Below are 17,228 nucleotides of genomic sequence, written 5' to 3'. Positions count from 1 at the left end.
GCAATGATTTATTCATCCACATCGATTGATGTGAATGGAGAAATCGGGTTTGCCAGGACATACGAGCTGAGTGGATTTGGATGTTGGGCGGAGCTCCTATGTCCTGGCAGACGCCTTTCCCCTCCTTTTTTTATTTGCACATTTTTGGCACAGATTTTTTCATCCACATTGATCGATGCGAATGAAGAAATCTGTGCCGTTCATTTTTTATTTCAGCCCAGAGGCTGAACGAAAAAAAAATATCTAATTTCCCGTATGCGCAATATAAGGAGAATAGCAGAAACTCCTAATGCTGGCCATACATGTAATGATTGTGGATACCCTCAAATGCCAGGGCAGTACAAACACCCCATAAATGAACCCATTTCTGCTAACTTGTGCCAAAAAAAAATAATCTTCTATGAACTCACCATTCCCCTCACGGAATACCTTGGGATGTCTTCTTTCCAAAATGGGGTCACATGTGGGGTATTTATACTGCCCTGGCATTTTAGGGGCCCTAAAGCGTGAAAAGAAGTCTGGAATCCAAATATCTAAAAATGCCCTCCTAAAAGGTACTCATTGGAATTTGGGCCCCTTTGAGCACCTAGGCTGCAAAAAAGTGTCACACATGTGGTATCGCCGTACTCAGGAGAAGCAGGGCAATGTGTTTTGGGGTGTCTTTTTACATATACCCATGCTGGGTGAGAGAAATATCTCTGTAAAATTACAACTTTGTATAAAATTTTTTTAAAATTTGTCTTTTACAGAGATATTTCTCTCACCCAGCATGGGTATATGTAAAAATACACCCCAAAACACATTGCCCTACTTCTTCTGAGTACGGCGATACCACATGTGACACTTTTTTGCAGCCTAGGTGCGCAAAGGGGCCCAAATTCCAATGAGTACCTTTACGATTTCACAGGGCATTTTTTACGCATTTGGATTCCAAACTACTTCTCGCTTTATGTCCCCTAAAATGCCAGGGCAGTATAAATACCCCACAAGTGACCCCATTTTGGAAAGAAGACACCCCAAGGTATTCCGTGAGGGGTATGGTGAGTTCATGTAAAATTTTATTTTTTGTCACAAGTTAGTGGAATATGAGACTTTGTAAGAAAAAAAAAATTCAATTTCCGCTAACTTGTGACAAAAAATAAAAAATTCCATGAACTCACTATGCCCATCAACAAATTCCTTTAGGGTGTCTACTTTCTGAAATGGGGTCATTTGTGGGGTGTTTCTACTGTCTGGGCATTGTAGAACCTCAGGAAACATGACAGGTGCTCAGAAAGTCAAAGTGCGTAAATATATTTTTTTGCACCATAGTTTGTAAACGCTATAACTTTTACCCAAACCAATAAATATACACTTATTGCATTTTTTTTAATCAAAGACATATAGAACAATACATTTAGAGAAAAATGTATATAGAAATGTAGTTTTATGTGAAAAATTTTACAACAGAAAGTGAAAAATGTCATTTTTTTGCAAAAATTTCAGTCAATTTTGATTAATATCAAAAAAAATGTTAAAATGTCAGCAGCAATGAAATACCACCAAATGAAAGCTCTATTAGTGAGAATAAAAGGAGGTAAAATTCATTTGGGTGGTAAGTTTCATGACCGAGCGATAAACGGTGAAAGTAGTGTAGTGAAGAATTGTAAAAAGTGGTCTGGTCATTAAGGGGGTTTAAGCTAGGGGATCTGAGGTGGTAATCAGTATTTTGTGGATGCAGGTATAGCGTACCCCTAAATTAATATTAGGCAGGTACAGTTGCAAGAAAAAGTATGTGAACCCTTTGGAATGATATGGATTTCTTCACAAATTGGTCATAAAATTTGATCCGATCTTCATCTAAGTCACAACAATAGACGATCACAGTCTGCCTAAACTAATAACACACAAAGAATTAAATGTTACCATGTTTTTATTGAACACACCATGTAAATAAACATTTACAGTGCAGGTGGAAAAAGTATGTGAACCCTTGGATTTAATAACTGGTTGAACCTCCTTTGGCAGCAATAACTTCAACCAAACGTTTCCTGTAGTTGCAGATCAGACGTGCACAACGGTCAGGAGTCATTCTTGACCATTCCTCTTTACAGAACTGTTTCAGTTCAGCAATATTCTTGGGATGTCTGGTGTGAATCGCTTTCTTGAGGTCATGCCACAGCATCTCAATCAGGTTGAGGTCAGAACTCTGACTGGGCCACTACAGAAGGTGTATTTTCTTCTGTTTAAGCCATTCTGTTGTTGATTTACTTCAATGCTTTGGGTCGTTGTCCTGTTGCAACACCCATCTTCTGTTGAGCTTCAGCTGGTGGACAGATGGCCTTAAGTTCTCCTGCAAAATGTCTTGATAAACTTAGGAATTAATTTTTCCTTCGATGATAGCAATCCGTCCAGGCCCTGATGCAGCAAAGCAGCCCCAAACCATGATGCCCCCACCACCATACTTCACAGTTGGGATGAGGCTTTCATGTTGGTGTGCTGTGCCTCTTTTTCTCTACACATAGTGTTGTGTGTTTCTTCCAAACAACTCAACTTTGATTTCATCTGTCCACAGAATATTTTGCCAGTACTGCTGTGGAAGATCCAGGTGCTCTTGTGCAAACTGTAAACGTGCAGCAATGTTTTTTTTCGACAGCAGTGGCTTCCTCTGTGGTATCCTACCATGAAATCCATTCTTGTTTAGTGTTTTACGTATCTTAGATTCGCTAACAGGGATGTTAGCATATGCCAGAGACTTTTGTAAGTCTTTAGCTGACACTCTAGGATTCTTCTTCACCTCATTGGGCAGTCTGCGCTGTGCTCTTGCAGTCATCTTTACAGGATGGCCACTCCTAGGGAGAGTAGCAGCAGTGCTGAACTTTCTCAATTTATAGACAATTTGTCTTACCGTGGACTGATGAACAGCAAGGCTTTTGGAGATAATTTTATAACCCTTTCCAGCTTTATGCAAGTCAACAATTCTTAATCGTAGGTCTTCTGAGAGCTCTTTTGTGCGAGGCATCATTCACATCAGGCAATGCTTCTTGTGAAAAGCAAACCCAGAACTGGTGTGTGTTTTTTATAGGGCAGGGCAGCTGTAACCAACACCTCTAATCTCATCTCATTGATTGGACTCCAGTTGGTTGACACCTCACTTCAATTAGCTCTTGGAGATGTCATTGGTCTAGGGGTTCACATACTTTTTCCACCTGCACTGTGAATGTTTACATGGTGTGTTCAATAGAAACATCATAACATTTAATTATTTGTGTGTTATTAGTTTAAGCAGACTGTGATTGTCTATTGTTGTGACTTAGATGAAGATCAGATCACATTTTGTGACCAATTTGTGCAGAAATCTATATCATTCCAAAGGGTTCACATACTTTTTCTTGCAACTGTATATCGAACCCCTCAATTTATTTTTTTGCCACAACCGTTACATCACGCCACCCTGTTTAGTTGGGGCAACAGGTATATTGCAGCCCTCAATCAGTATTTTGTGGAAGAAGGAATATCACACCCCTCAATCAGTTTTCTTGGGGGCAATAGGTATGTCACACCCGTTGCAAATAGTTGTTCCAATAGCGCTTGTCCCTCTGTATAGCTGCGGTATCGCAGCAGAACCGCACACAACTGCTGCACAATACAAATGCACTATAATATACTTTCTATATTAGAAAGTATAAATATATCACACCACTCAGTATATCACACCGATTGATAGCACACCTATACCAGTCCTTAAAAGGACTTTTGTGGCCCTATTAGCTAGCGTTTGGTGTTCCTAACAGCCTGTCCCTGCTCCAGAAAGCAACCTCTCCCTACCTTGGCAAAAAAACGGAATGTAAAATAGCTGCCATTTCTGGCTCTTTTATAGGGTGGAGGTGTGTTTATATGCTGAAATGTCTCAATTGTCTGTCCTGTCCCACCTGATGGATGTGTCATGGATCAAATTTCAGAGCAATGCAAAAGAATATGGCGCCGGCAGACATCGCCATATGTTTGCATGTTCGGCGAATCGCGAACCCACAAAGTTCGCCGAGAAACGACCGCTGGGCGAACCGCAAGGCCATCTCTAGTGATGAGTGATGTTACATGAGAAGTTGCTTTGTTCATAACTTCAGATTAATAATGTGCGGAGATTCGTCTCCGTACAGTATTAGAATGTATGGGCTCTGATGAGCCGAAGTTAGTTATTTGCGAATCGGCACGTGACTTTGTTGAATAACTTTGGTAATTAATTTTTAAAGTAGAAAACTTGAAACCGAATTCGGCTTCGGTTCTGCGGTACCAGTATAACAGTGTTTTCTAATACCCACCATACAATCACTTACTTTATGGAATATTACAGTGGGCAGGAGCTCTATTAACCTCATGCTCCATGATGCTTTTACAGTACCCTAGAGCTAGGGGTACTTGCAAATTTTTCACAGTTTAATGCTTGTCATGTTATTTAATGTAATTTTATGCTCTGTATGCCCAGTAGGCATATGCATGGAAATGATTGGGTTAATCAACTCTGGCACAGATCCTACAGGAAGCGTGAGCGTGCATCCTGAATACGCCCCTTTCTGAGTCTGGAGAGTTCTAGCCTGGAGTTAGCTAGTTGAAGAAGTGTGAAGAAGCAACTCTGAGTACTCAGTTTCTCACTAATGATAAGCGGCATATGTAATACTAGTTTTCGTGATATTTCACAAATTTTTCGCATAATTTTCACAATAAATTAATGAATTCTAGAATTTGTGATCTCCAGTCATTATTTTTGCGATTGCGCAAATCGGTACTAATGATGCTCCTATTTTTTTGCCCAATACATGCAACTTCACATTTTATCAGGTCTGAGTAGAAATTACTGATTGATGCACTAAGTATTGTTGTGCATCACAGCACTATGTCTGTAGCATGTATGTATGGACAACAGAGAAACAGTAATTCCTATCACACTACCTAACACCCTGCACTGGAACTGATCAGTTGCACTATATCACTATCTAACCTACACTGACTATCTCCCACTAACTATTTGTATTATATATACGAGATTACTATCTAATGTAATTGGATAAGGAATAGGATTCAGATGAAAGCAGAGAGCACAGCAATGTCACTGCTCTCTTTCTCAGAACTGCAAAAAAACTGCTGAAAATGGCTGCTGGGGAGTTTTTATATAGTGAAGGGGTCGGCAACTTTTTATTGGTTGCTGGGGATGTTGCTAAGGTCTGACAAAGCAATTGCAGCCTTTTCATTGGCCCACAAGCAAGAAGGGAGGTTACTGATGAAAAAAAAAATCTAGAATATTCGCAATTACGAATATATAGCACTATATTCTACATCTTCGCGAACTCTCGCAGGATTGCACTTTCTGTGACCCTAATAATTGAGTCTCCCATTACCAGCACCTGTCTGTCCTGCCCTGCTCTCCTGGTCCCCTGATTACTGGAGCCAACATTCCCCTGACTGGCACAGGAAGTGTCCGGCTGCAGCAGTGCTCTCCCTGAATTGACATCCCCCTCATCTGCCAACCTTGCAAACTTGTTGGGGTGTGTCAGATCAGGGCTAGCCTCCCTCTATCCCGCTTTCTAACTATTACCCAGCTAGCTACCCCACTTTCCTCAGCCTCCTCGCTACTACCCTCCCCCCATCTAATCCAAAGAGTGCTTGCTCAGTGAGCAGCAAACACTTTTCCAAATTGGCAATGCCTCTCAGTGTTGAAACTCGCCCGTTTAGATACTCGATATGCGATTCCAAACGTTTTGAACAAATATATGCACCCTCAAACGGCTGTTCCAGGACTGCATACATTAGACACGATGTGCACTGGACTGTCAATAATGGAACACATACTGTACTTAATGGGGAATACGCAAGAAAGAAAAAAATTAAATATATAGCAGTGATAAGTATATAACTTACTGTAGTCCCCTACTAAAGTCCCTGAATCTGAAGTCACGTAATCTAAAATCACACACTTAATACAAACACACTTGAAATCAAACACGCGAACGCTCACAAACTTGCGTTATTTGTCTGCTTGTATAAATGGAGCTCTTAAACCAGTCTGCTTTTTTTACTCTGGATTCTGCTACCAAAGCTGTTAAGACTTTACTGCAGTAAGGGACACTGTTAAGATACCCTTCACACCTGCACACGACCTGGCCAGTTGTATCTCTAAAAAACAGTATCCCTGAGTGGACATTACAGAAAGAGTTTTATTGTCTGCCATAGATTCTGCAGGAAGAGACTTGATGCAGATAAAGAGGGATGAGGGCAATAACTCCCATCCTTGTCTAAATCCAAACATCATTATCTGGGAAGAATTGCATTGTGTGTACTATAAGTCCTATTTAAATCCAGATGGAAAAAAAGCTGTCTGGTTTGAGAGCTGCACTTATAGAAGCAGTCAAACAACGTGAGTTTGTGAGCATTTGATCATGTGTGTGTTTGTATTAAGTGTGCGACTTTAGATTACGTGAGGGAGTATCTGTGAGAGCTAAATTAATTGTGTGCATCGTTGAGTGGCTGTGCCTGACTTTATTGTACTGTATACAAAGTCAGAGCAGTGTAGTCTAGTTTATACACTGTGACTTTGCTTTTGCTACCGGGTTTATTTCAAAGCAGCTGAGAGTATACTGTGATTACATTTTTTTTCTCTTCCTTCTCAAGGGTGTTGCCAGTGGCGTGCCTAGGGTGTTTGGCACCCGGGGTGGATCCTTTTTCTGGCACCCCACCCCCAATACATGACCACATACCTCTTACATCCAGGGACATCTCCTGTCGTGTAGACCTTCTCTTTCCTCTTCTTCTCCGTTGACAAATTATTTCAGCCACATCTCGTTTCTACAGAGTTTGTAAAACAGAAGCGTTAGATTTCTCAGTTTTTCCATCAACCTCCCCATCCTGGTGTCCCCACAGTGTCATCCTGCTGCCACCCCCAATACTGTGCTCGTTGTGCCCCCAATGCCCCAGGTACTATACTGCTGAAAAAATAGTGACCCCAGTAGACATAATTGGGGTCATTTATGAAACTGGTGTAAAGTAGAACTGGATTTCCAAAAAGTTGTCATAAATGAAAGGTGGAATCTGATTGGCTGCTATGGGCAACTAAGCCAGTTCTACTTTACACCAGTTTGCTAAATTACTACAAATGTCCCTATAGTGTCTGCAGCAGCTATAATGTCCCTTCGAGTGCTTCCAGTGATAATAACACCCTCTATTGTGCTCCAGGTAATAATCCCTGTATAGTGTCCTCAGAAATAATAGAATTGCCCCTACAGTGCCTCCCCAATAACAACACCCCCCACACTGCCCCATATAGTAATTTCCCCCACACTGCCCCCCATAGTAATTTGCCCCCACCCAGTAATTCCCCCATATAGTAATTTCCCCCATACTGCCCCATACAGTAATTTCCCCAACACTGCCGCCTACACAGTAATTTCCCCCACACTGCCCCATATAGTAATTTGCCCCACACAGTAGTTTCCACCACATTGCCCCATATAGTTATTTGCCCCCACATAGTAATCCGTCCCATAATTATTTGCCCCCACATAGTAATCCCTCCCATATTTATTTGCCCCTAAATAGTAATCCCTTCCATAATATTTTTCCCCCACATGTCCTCCTGTGTGCCCCCCCCCATGTCCCCCAAAGTTAAAAAAAACGATAAAAAAAAAGCTAAATATTCACCTGCGCTTGCAGAGGAGAGGAAGGTGCGCACACTTTATTGTGCTGCTGCATCCCGACATAAGTTGCACGCAATGCGCCAGGATTTCACTGCTGCATAGGCCTCAGGCCTACTAGGCCTGAAGCCTTTGGCAGTGATCGGCGGCAGGGCAGGGAAGTATGCACTCCCGTGCCCCGCTGCAGTATGTAGGTGTCAGCGCTCCAGCAATCAGCGCTTCCATCTGTATTGATGGAAGCCCTCATTGCTTCTGGCACCCCCCTGAGAGCCGGCACCTGGGGCGGACCCCCCCCCCCCTCAGGCACACCACTGGGTGTTGCACAGGTGAGTAATTAGGGTGTGGCTATCTAATTAGGAGAAGTTAAATAGCCAGTCTAGGGGGCAGCTCAGTCCTTTAAATCCAGAGGAAAAAAAGCTGTCTGGTTTGAGAGCTGCACTTATGCAAGCAGTCAAACAACGCGAGTTTGTGAGTGTTTGATTTCAAGTGTTTGTATTAAGTGTGTGACTTCAGATTACGTGACTTCAGATCTTCAGATTCAGGGACTTTAGGAGGGAACTACAGTAAGTTAGATTCTTATCATTGCACTGTATTGTACTTTTTCTCTTTTCTTGTGTAATCCCCATTTAGTATGTGTTCCATTTTTGACAGCGCAGTCCAGTGCACATCTAATGTATGCAGTCCTGGAAAAGCCTTTGAGGGTGCATATCTTTGTTCAAAATGTGTGCAAATTGCCTGTTTGGAATTGCACATCGAGTATCTAACCGGGCGAGTTTTAACACTGAGAAGCGTTGACAATTTGGAAAAGAGTTTGTTGCTCACTGAGCAAGCACTCTATGGGGTAGATGAGGGGGAGAGTGGTAGTGAGGAGGCTCAGGAAAGTGAGGTAGCTAGCTGGATAACAGTCAGGAAGCGGGGTAGAGGGAAGAGTGCCAGGGACACTAGCCCTGATCTGACACACCCCAACAAGTTTGCAAGGTTGGCAGATGAGGGGGATGTCAGTTCAGGGAGAGCACTGCTGCAGCCGGACACTTCATCTGCCAGTCAGGGGAATGTCGGCTCCAGTAAGCAGGGGACCAGGAGAGCAGGGCAGGACAGACAGGTGCTGGTAGTGGGAGACTCAATTATTAGAGTCACAAAGGCCGGGATCGTTGAATGGTGTGCTGTTCTCCTGGTGCTCGAGTTCGACACATCGCGGATTGGGTTGACAGATTGCTGGGAGGGGCTGGAGAAGATCCAGCAGTCATGGTCCATATCGGAACCAATGTCAAAGTTACAGGTAAGTGGAACGTCCTTAAAAATGATATTAGGGATTTAGGTCACAATCTTAGGGCAAGGACCTCAAAGGTAGTGTTTTCCGAAATACTACCTGTACCACAAGCCACACAAGAAAGGCAGCGGGAGATTAGGGAGATTAACAAGTGGCTCAAGAACTGGTGTAGGAAGGAGGGGTTTGGGTTTCTGGAGAACTGGGCCGACTTCTCTATCAGCTACATGCTCTATCGTAGGGACGGGCTGCACCTCAATGTGGAAGGGGCAGATGCGTTGGGGAGAAAGATGGCTAGAAGGTTGGAGGAGTGTTTAAACTAGGGACTGGGGGGAGGGAAATAGGGAAATTACATTATAGGAGGGGAAGATAGTGCAGATAGAGACCGGAGGCAAGGTAGTGGGACTGGGGGAGGACTGGAAGAAGGGACTAGAACAATTCAGAAGGAAAGTTGTAGAGTAACAAATATACATAAACCTCTTAATTGTATGTATACTAATGCCAGAAGCCTGACTCATAAAACTGGTGAACTGGAAATAGTGATGTGTGAGGAGGACTATGACAGTGGGAATAACTGAGACATGGCTGGATGATAGCTATGACTGGGCAGTTAATGTTCAAGGTTACAGTCTGTTTCGAAAGGCTCGTCAAAACAGGAGAGGGGGAGGGGTCTGCCTTTATGTAAAGTCCTGTCTAAAGCCTACAGTCCGAGAAGATCTAAGTGAGGGACATAAACATGTGGAGTCAGTGTGGGTAGAAATACATGGAGGCAAAAACAATAATAAAATACTAATAGGAGTTTATTATAAACTACCTAATATACCAGAGTCCACAGAAAATCTGCTACTAAACGAGATAGACGAGGTGGCAGATCATAATGAGTTCGTTATTATGGGGGACTTCAACTACCCAGATATAGACTGGGAAACTGAAACCTGTACATCTCATAAAAGAAACAGGTTCTTGGCAATAACCAAAGACAATTACCTTTTCCAACTGGTTCAGGACCTGACTAGAGGGATTTAGTATTAATCAATAGATATGACAGAACAACAGACAAGCAGGTCGGGGGACACCTGGGAAATAGTGACCACAAAGTAATAACCTTCCAATTATAATTCAAAAGAGTATTTCTTCAGGGAGGAACAAAAATACCAAACTTCAAAGAAGCTAAATTAATCCAACTAAGAGAGGCCATAGGCCGAACTAATTAGGACAAAGTCCTCAAAAATAAAAATACAGCCACAAAATGGGATATTTTTAAAAGCTTCCTAAAATCTAATTGTGAGAGGTACATACCTTATAGGAATAAAATGTTAAGGAACAAGAAGAAACCAATGTGGATAAATGGAACTGTAAAGAAAGCAATAAATGACAAAAAGAAAGCATTTAAATCACTAAAACGGGAGGGTAGCAAGGAAGCACTGAAAAACTAACCAAAGAGAGCAAAACTAACACTAAAACGTTCTACAATTATATAAATGGTAAAAATTATAAATATGAAGGTGTTGGCCCTTTACAGAGTAATAAGGGGGGAGTTGCAGACAGCGATGAGGAGAAAGCAAAGCTATTAAATATTTTTTTCTCCACTGTATTCACTGAGGAAAATAAACTGGCAGATGAAATGCAGAATGCAAAAGTAAATTCCCCATTAAAAGTGCCCTGTCTGACCCAGGAAGAAGTACCGTGGTGTCTTAAAAAGATTAAAAAAGGCAAATCCCCCCCCCCCCCCCCCCCGTATCCTAAGAGAATTAAGTAATGTCAAAGCCAGACCCTTATTTCTAATATTTAAGGACTCTATACTGACTGGGAGTGTTCCACAAATGTCAAATGTAAGGTTATCCATATGGGAAGGAATAATGCAAGTCACCCGTACATACTAAATGGTAAAACACTGAGTAACACTTACATGGAAAAGGACAGCAAACTAAGCTGTAGAAACCAGTGTCAGGCAGCTGCTGCCAAGGCCAATAAGATAATGGGTTGCATCAAAAGGGACATAGATGCCGGTGATGAGAACATACTCCTGCCACTTTACAAATCACTAGTCAGACCACACATGGAGTACTGTGTACAGTTCTGGGCTCCTGTGAACAAGGCAGACATAGCAGAGCTGCAAAGGGTTCAGAGGAGGGGAGATATAATAACTATGTATAAATATTTCAGGGGTCAGTACAGAGATCGCTCCCATCATCTATTTATCCCCAGGACTGTGACTGTGACGAGGGGACATCCTCTGCGTCTGGAGGAAAGAAGGTTTGTACACAAACATAGAAGAGGATTCTTTACGGTAAGAGCAGTGAGACTATGGAGCTCTCTGCCTGAGGAGGTGGAGTACAATAAAGGAATTCAAGAGGGGCCTGGATGTATTTCTGGAGTGTAATAATATTTCAGGCTATAGCTACTAGAGAGGGGTCATTGATCCAGGGAGTTATTCTGATTGCCTGATTGGAGTCGGGAAGGAATTTTTTTCCCCTTAAGTGGAGAAAATTGGCTTCTATCTCAGTTTTTTTTTTGCCTTTGTTTATTCTGATACATCTGGCCTGGTTACTGACTCATGCACTATACATCGGCCACTGCACTCTACACGCCCTACCATGCACCCATACTAGGATACTTAACATCACGGGGGGCACCCCAACTACTATCAGCAGGAGCCCCAGAACCAAGATGTGCAGGAAGAAAGGGTGAGTCCGCTTTTCACTGCACAGCCATAGGGAACAACAGTGTGAAGAAAGCAACTCTGATAGTTACAGCCAGAGCCACTACCACTCCCATTCTCCGCTCTGGCTCCTCTTGGGCTTGCTGCACTTTCATAGGCATTACATAGGTATGTAGTAGACCTAGCAAATAGTTGCACATAGATCATTCCAAATGGTGATAAGGCACAGGAGAGGAGTAGACTGTGTCTTATACAGCAGCATGCAAGTCACAGGCCTACTGTATGCAAAGCTCCAGATGACTGAATTGAGGGACAGAGATAATTGACTCAGTCTATTCTTGAAATGTTGGTATGTATGTAATGTCCCATAAACCTTCTGCCTGATATTTTACTTTCCAGAAAAGAAAAAGAAATACCCGCCAAGTGAATTCACTAAAGAGTTCAAGAGGGAGGGGGGCAATTCCCCCACCAGGTTATTCCTTCCCCCCCCCCCCCACACGTGCCCCCCTGCTGATTCCCCTTTAAAATGCTGCCCACCGCCGCCGCTAGTACAGCGGCGATTTGTCAGTTTTGCCAAACTGAAAGTACTGCCCATGCTGCCCACCTGCTTCACTACGGGCTCCTCGGCAGTCGGCAGTGAATATTCACCCGCCCACCTCAGCTGCTATTGGCTGGGAGGGAGAGGGCAGCACTGCCATTGGCTGCCTGTGCATTTCAGCCTAGCAGGGCCTGCAGAGGCAGAAAAGAATGCTGCTTGGGGATTTAACATCAGGAAACATCGTTGCACACCCCTCCCCCTGCAAACACACCTAGAGGAAGAAGGCATGAGTACAGAGCACATCAGAACTGGAAGTATCTTTCCTATCTGCGATGCACCCCTGACCAGCACCCCCTGCATTACATGCAGCCCTGACCAGCACCCCCTGCGTTACATGCAGCCCTGACCAGCACCCCCTGCATTACATGCAGCCCTGACCAGCACCCCCTGCGTTACATGCAGCCCTGACCAGCACCCCCTGCATTACATGCAGCCCTGACCAGCACCCCCTGCGTTACATGCATCGCTGACCAGCACCCCCTGCATACATGCAGCCCTGACCTGCACCCCCTGCATTACATACAGCCCTGACCAGCACCCCCTGCGTTACATGCACCCCTGACCAGCACCCCCTGCGTTACATGCACCCCTGACCAGTGCACCCTAAGTTACACGCACCCCTGACCAGTGCACCCTAAGTTACATGCACCCCTGAACCTCTGCGTTACAAGCAGAATAAGTAGTATTAGTTGCACACACCAACAACACCCACAGGGTTATTTCACAAAAGGGTGAAGAGTTTGGAGAAGTCAGGAGAAGTGAACAATATAGGACAACATAGCTGGTTTGAAAAAAATTCTCAAATTCAGCTCACTTAAAAATTTGAATATCGTGCAAAAGTCCATTTATTTCAGTAATGCAAATTAAAAGGAATTGCATTAATGCAGCTTAAAATTAGAATTTTGTGAAAAGGTTCAATATTCTAGGCTCAAAGTGTCACCCTCTAGTCAGCTAATTAGTCCATACCCCCTGAGCAAAGGGGACCTGAGATTGTGACTTTGGGGTTTTCATAAGCTGTAAGCCATAATCATCCAAATTATAACAAATAAAGGCTTGAAATATCTCGCTTTGCCTGTAATGAGTCTCATATGTTAGTTTCACCTTTTAAGTTGCATTACTGAAATAAATGAACTTTGCACGATATTCTAGTATTTCGAGTTTTACCTGTATAAAAAGAGTTTTCGAGAGCGTTTCTCTCTTTCTCAGGTCTGAAGCAATACCGAGGAAGAAAGGAAAACTCTTGAAAGCTTGTCTTTTAAGTATTAGGTTTGTGCAAAAGAAAGGTATCCCTGCATACAGCAATACTCTCGTATTTTGTAATCTTATTTATATATAGTTATATTGTTTTTTTTTTCAGTAGTATGATTAAGTGGTGAAAATGATTAGTGCCCCCAGCATTTTTGACTGTGGTATCTTATGTGCCCCCCCATATATTGATTCTAGAGTCGCCACTGATTATAAGTGAGAATTCACAGATTAGGGTTTTCACTGGTGTTCCCATTTTTAGTTGTTTTCCCACATTTGAAAGACATTACAAGGGTATAATCCTAATAATAATATCATGGTAAAATGAGTCATTTTCTGTGTATATTGTATTAAAACACAATTAATGTATTCTGTGTGCATAATAAAGAGTTAATCATGCATGCTGTTCCTTGCTCCATGGTCATACCTGTAATTAATCCTTGGACAAACTTCATTGCACATTTATTCCACAAATTAATGATGCGTCTCATGATCCCGGCGTCTGTGGTAATATAGACCCCCACCCGAAGACATTTATCAGCCGGATAGCAATTAATTCCCCCAATTACCTGGCAATATTACTGTGTACACACAGAGACAAAGAGCGGGGAAACAAACCTTTCTAGTACTGAGCACAATAATGCTCACGGGTCCATGATAATGGGAGCTCCTGGCAGTATGTGAATTAGTATGTGTCTAGATATGTGTGCTTAATGATGCTCCAGGTGATCATGTATTTAAAAGCGGTTATCTAGCCTTCGTATAGGCCTAAAACCTACAAACAACTACCAGACTGCTTATGAATTAATGCCATTTTATTACATAATTACAAAAAGCTATCTCACAAACATGATTAAAAGAACATAGGTGCAGGGAAAAGGCGACATCATCTGGAGGATGAACACAGCGGATACTACGTTCATAGATCTGTCCATCTATACAAACAGGAATAACAATAAAGTGCAAGTGCAGAAAACATATTCCATAATAATCAAATGGATGACGAACGATTACCCATGCTGTGCTCCCTCCAGGATGGCGCCAACCCCTCGTATAGGCCTACAATATTAGATTGGAGGGGATCCGACTGTTTGAAGGTGCTGCTTGTACTCTATGAGGATATCAGTCTGCTCATCTTCTACCTTACTCTTCGCTAAATTGGTTGCCCGATGGGGAGCACCCTTGTGCTCCCCATTCATAGTGGGAGTCCCTCTATAAACTATCAGATTTTTCTATTCTGGTGGAGCTGGCTTGTCTCTGTATTACCTGAATTCCCTCAGCATTTGATCACTGAAAGGTTTATAAGCCATACCTACAGCGATCGGCTTCAAAAATGAGGTTTGTCATGGTAAGACAGCTTCTTTGTAGGGCTATAGATATTGATGATTGGTCTTTAGGCAACCAGCACCTCCACTGATCAGCTGTATTGGGCAGCTTCCGGTACCAGAAACCATACAATGTAGAGATGTGGAAGCAGAAGGCTTCATACACGGTGTAGTGGCCATACCAGAAACACCAAGAAAATGGGAGCTGAGTTGCAGTACGCCTGTGCTGGTCTGTGCAGACTGAGTCTACCATGTTTCTAGAACCTTGCAACATTTACCCACTTGCCCAGCTGTGTACCCTCTCAACTACTGAACACCAGGACATTATCCTATTGCCATAACTTTGAGTCGGCCCCCATTTACTGACATATTATGACCATATTACTTAGTGCCAGAAATGAGCAATGTCAGAGACAGTGAGTTGCTTGTGGTCTGGGCTCGCCTTGAGGTGTTAATGCAGTGACCTAAATGATCACACCTAAAAGGTAATTATTTGCAAAGAGTTAAATATTGTGAATTAATGCTAAAAGCATGTATCTCTCTCTATACACTATATAATCCAAATAGTTCCATATGAACATAAAACGCTTAACACTGGTGGTCTTGGTTATTTTGCCGGCTGCTCCGGCCTCCACTAGTTAGTTAGAGAGTGTTAGCTGAGCAGAGCTAGAGACAATACCCTTATGTGTTAGAGCCTGTCAAGTAGGCCTATAGAGAAGCCTCATCCAGGAAACACTAGTCCTGAGACAGAAAACCTGCCAAAGAACAACTTAACTGAGAGACTCCCCCTGAGGGAACGAGAATAGAACCTTCAAGGCCGTGTACTGAATTCAGACAGTAAGGTACTGGTCATTTATGGCATTAAGACCTCACTGCTTGTGGAAAGGGTTCATTGTCTCCTGCACCCATCACACTTTGAAACGGAATAGCCATCTGGATCTAAAATCTGCACCCTTTAGCCGATTAACTGAAAGAGTTAATAGAACACTATTCTACACCTTGGGTTATTTGGGAAGATTGCAAATTGAGACTCAGGGAGAACTACTAATAAAAAAGTCATTGGCAGCAGTGGTAATGTGACCTGTGTCAAACCAGATGTTGAAAGGGATCTGGTAAGTATGATTATCACCGCGGCTCTGCCGCGCTGTAGGGTCTGTAGAAAAGCTCTAAAAAGTTGAAACGCAGACAAATACCGTATTTTTCGCCGTATAAGACGCACTTTTTCTTCCCCCAAAATGGGGGGGAAATGCCCCTGCGTCTTATACGGCGAATGCAGTCAGTTTTACATCGCTGGCAGCGATGTAAAGAGAGCGGGGACTCGGGGAGGGACTGGGAGGAGGAGCTGGGACCGGCAATAGCGGCGGGGCGGTGCAGTCACTGTACTAAAGGCCCGCCCCGCCGCTCTGGTGTACTAATAAAATATGTCATATTCAATGAATGGTTATTAAATATGCCCCTTTATGCCTAATAGTACCTTAAATCCTAAGCGCATCCGTACAATGCAGGCCGGGCGGGCGGCAGCATAACTCCCTGATGTCACGTGCCTGCGCCGCCTACTTTATGAATGAAACAGGCGGCGCAGGCAAGTGACGTCAGTGAGTGAAGCGCCGCGCCGGCTGCCCGGCCTGCCGGCATTGTACTGAAGCACTTAGGATTTAAGGTACTATTAGGAATAAAGAGGCATATTTAATAACTATTAATTGAATAAGACATATTATATTAGTATACTGGAGCGGCGGGGGATCTGTGGATGGCACAGTTATGGGCTGGGAGGGTCTGTGGATGACACATGTATAACAGTGCCATCCACAGATCCCCCCCTGTAACAGTGCCAGCCACAGATCCCCCCATAACAGTGTCTGTCATCCACAGTTCCCCCATAACAGTGTCCGTCATCCACAGTTCCCCCCATAACAGTGTCCGTCATCCACAGATCCCCCCATTACAGTGTCCGTCATCCACAGATCCCCCCATAACAGTGTCAGTCATCCACAGATCCCCCCATAACAGTGTCCGTCATCCACAGATCCCCCCATAACAGTGTCCGTCATCCACAGATCCCCAGTAATAGTGCCATCCACAGACCACCTAGTTCCAAACCCACAGCACACCTTTTGGTTAAAAATATTTTTTTTCTTATTTTCCTCCCCAAAAACCTAGGTGCGTCTTATACGCCGGTGCGTCTTATACGGCGAAAAATACGGTAGTTTTTTTTTGTGGTAGCATTTTTTTCTACTCTTGAGGTTTGTGTCTTGTGTCAATCTCATTTTTTCTTTTTATTTACTATTGCGCTAGTTTTTATTTATTTTTCTATTGCAGCATGCTCTGGATCTGATGTTTTTCCTTCACTATCTGGCAATTTTCTCCCATTGACCTTCATAGTTTTTTTTAGCACCTTCAAAAATCACATTGAATTGGTGCTGATGTTTTTTTATTGACACGTCTTTACTAATGTTTTTTTTCGCAT

This window comes from Bufo gargarizans, chromosome 9, assembly GCF_014858855.1.
Source record: "Bufo gargarizans isolate SCDJY-AF-19 chromosome 9, ASM1485885v1, whole genome shotgun sequence".
Taxonomy (NCBI): domain Eukaryota; kingdom Metazoa; phylum Chordata; class Amphibia; order Anura; family Bufonidae; genus Bufo; species Bufo gargarizans.
The sequence above is the reverse complement of the archived record's forward strand: the minus strand, read 5'-3'. Positions refer to the sequence as shown.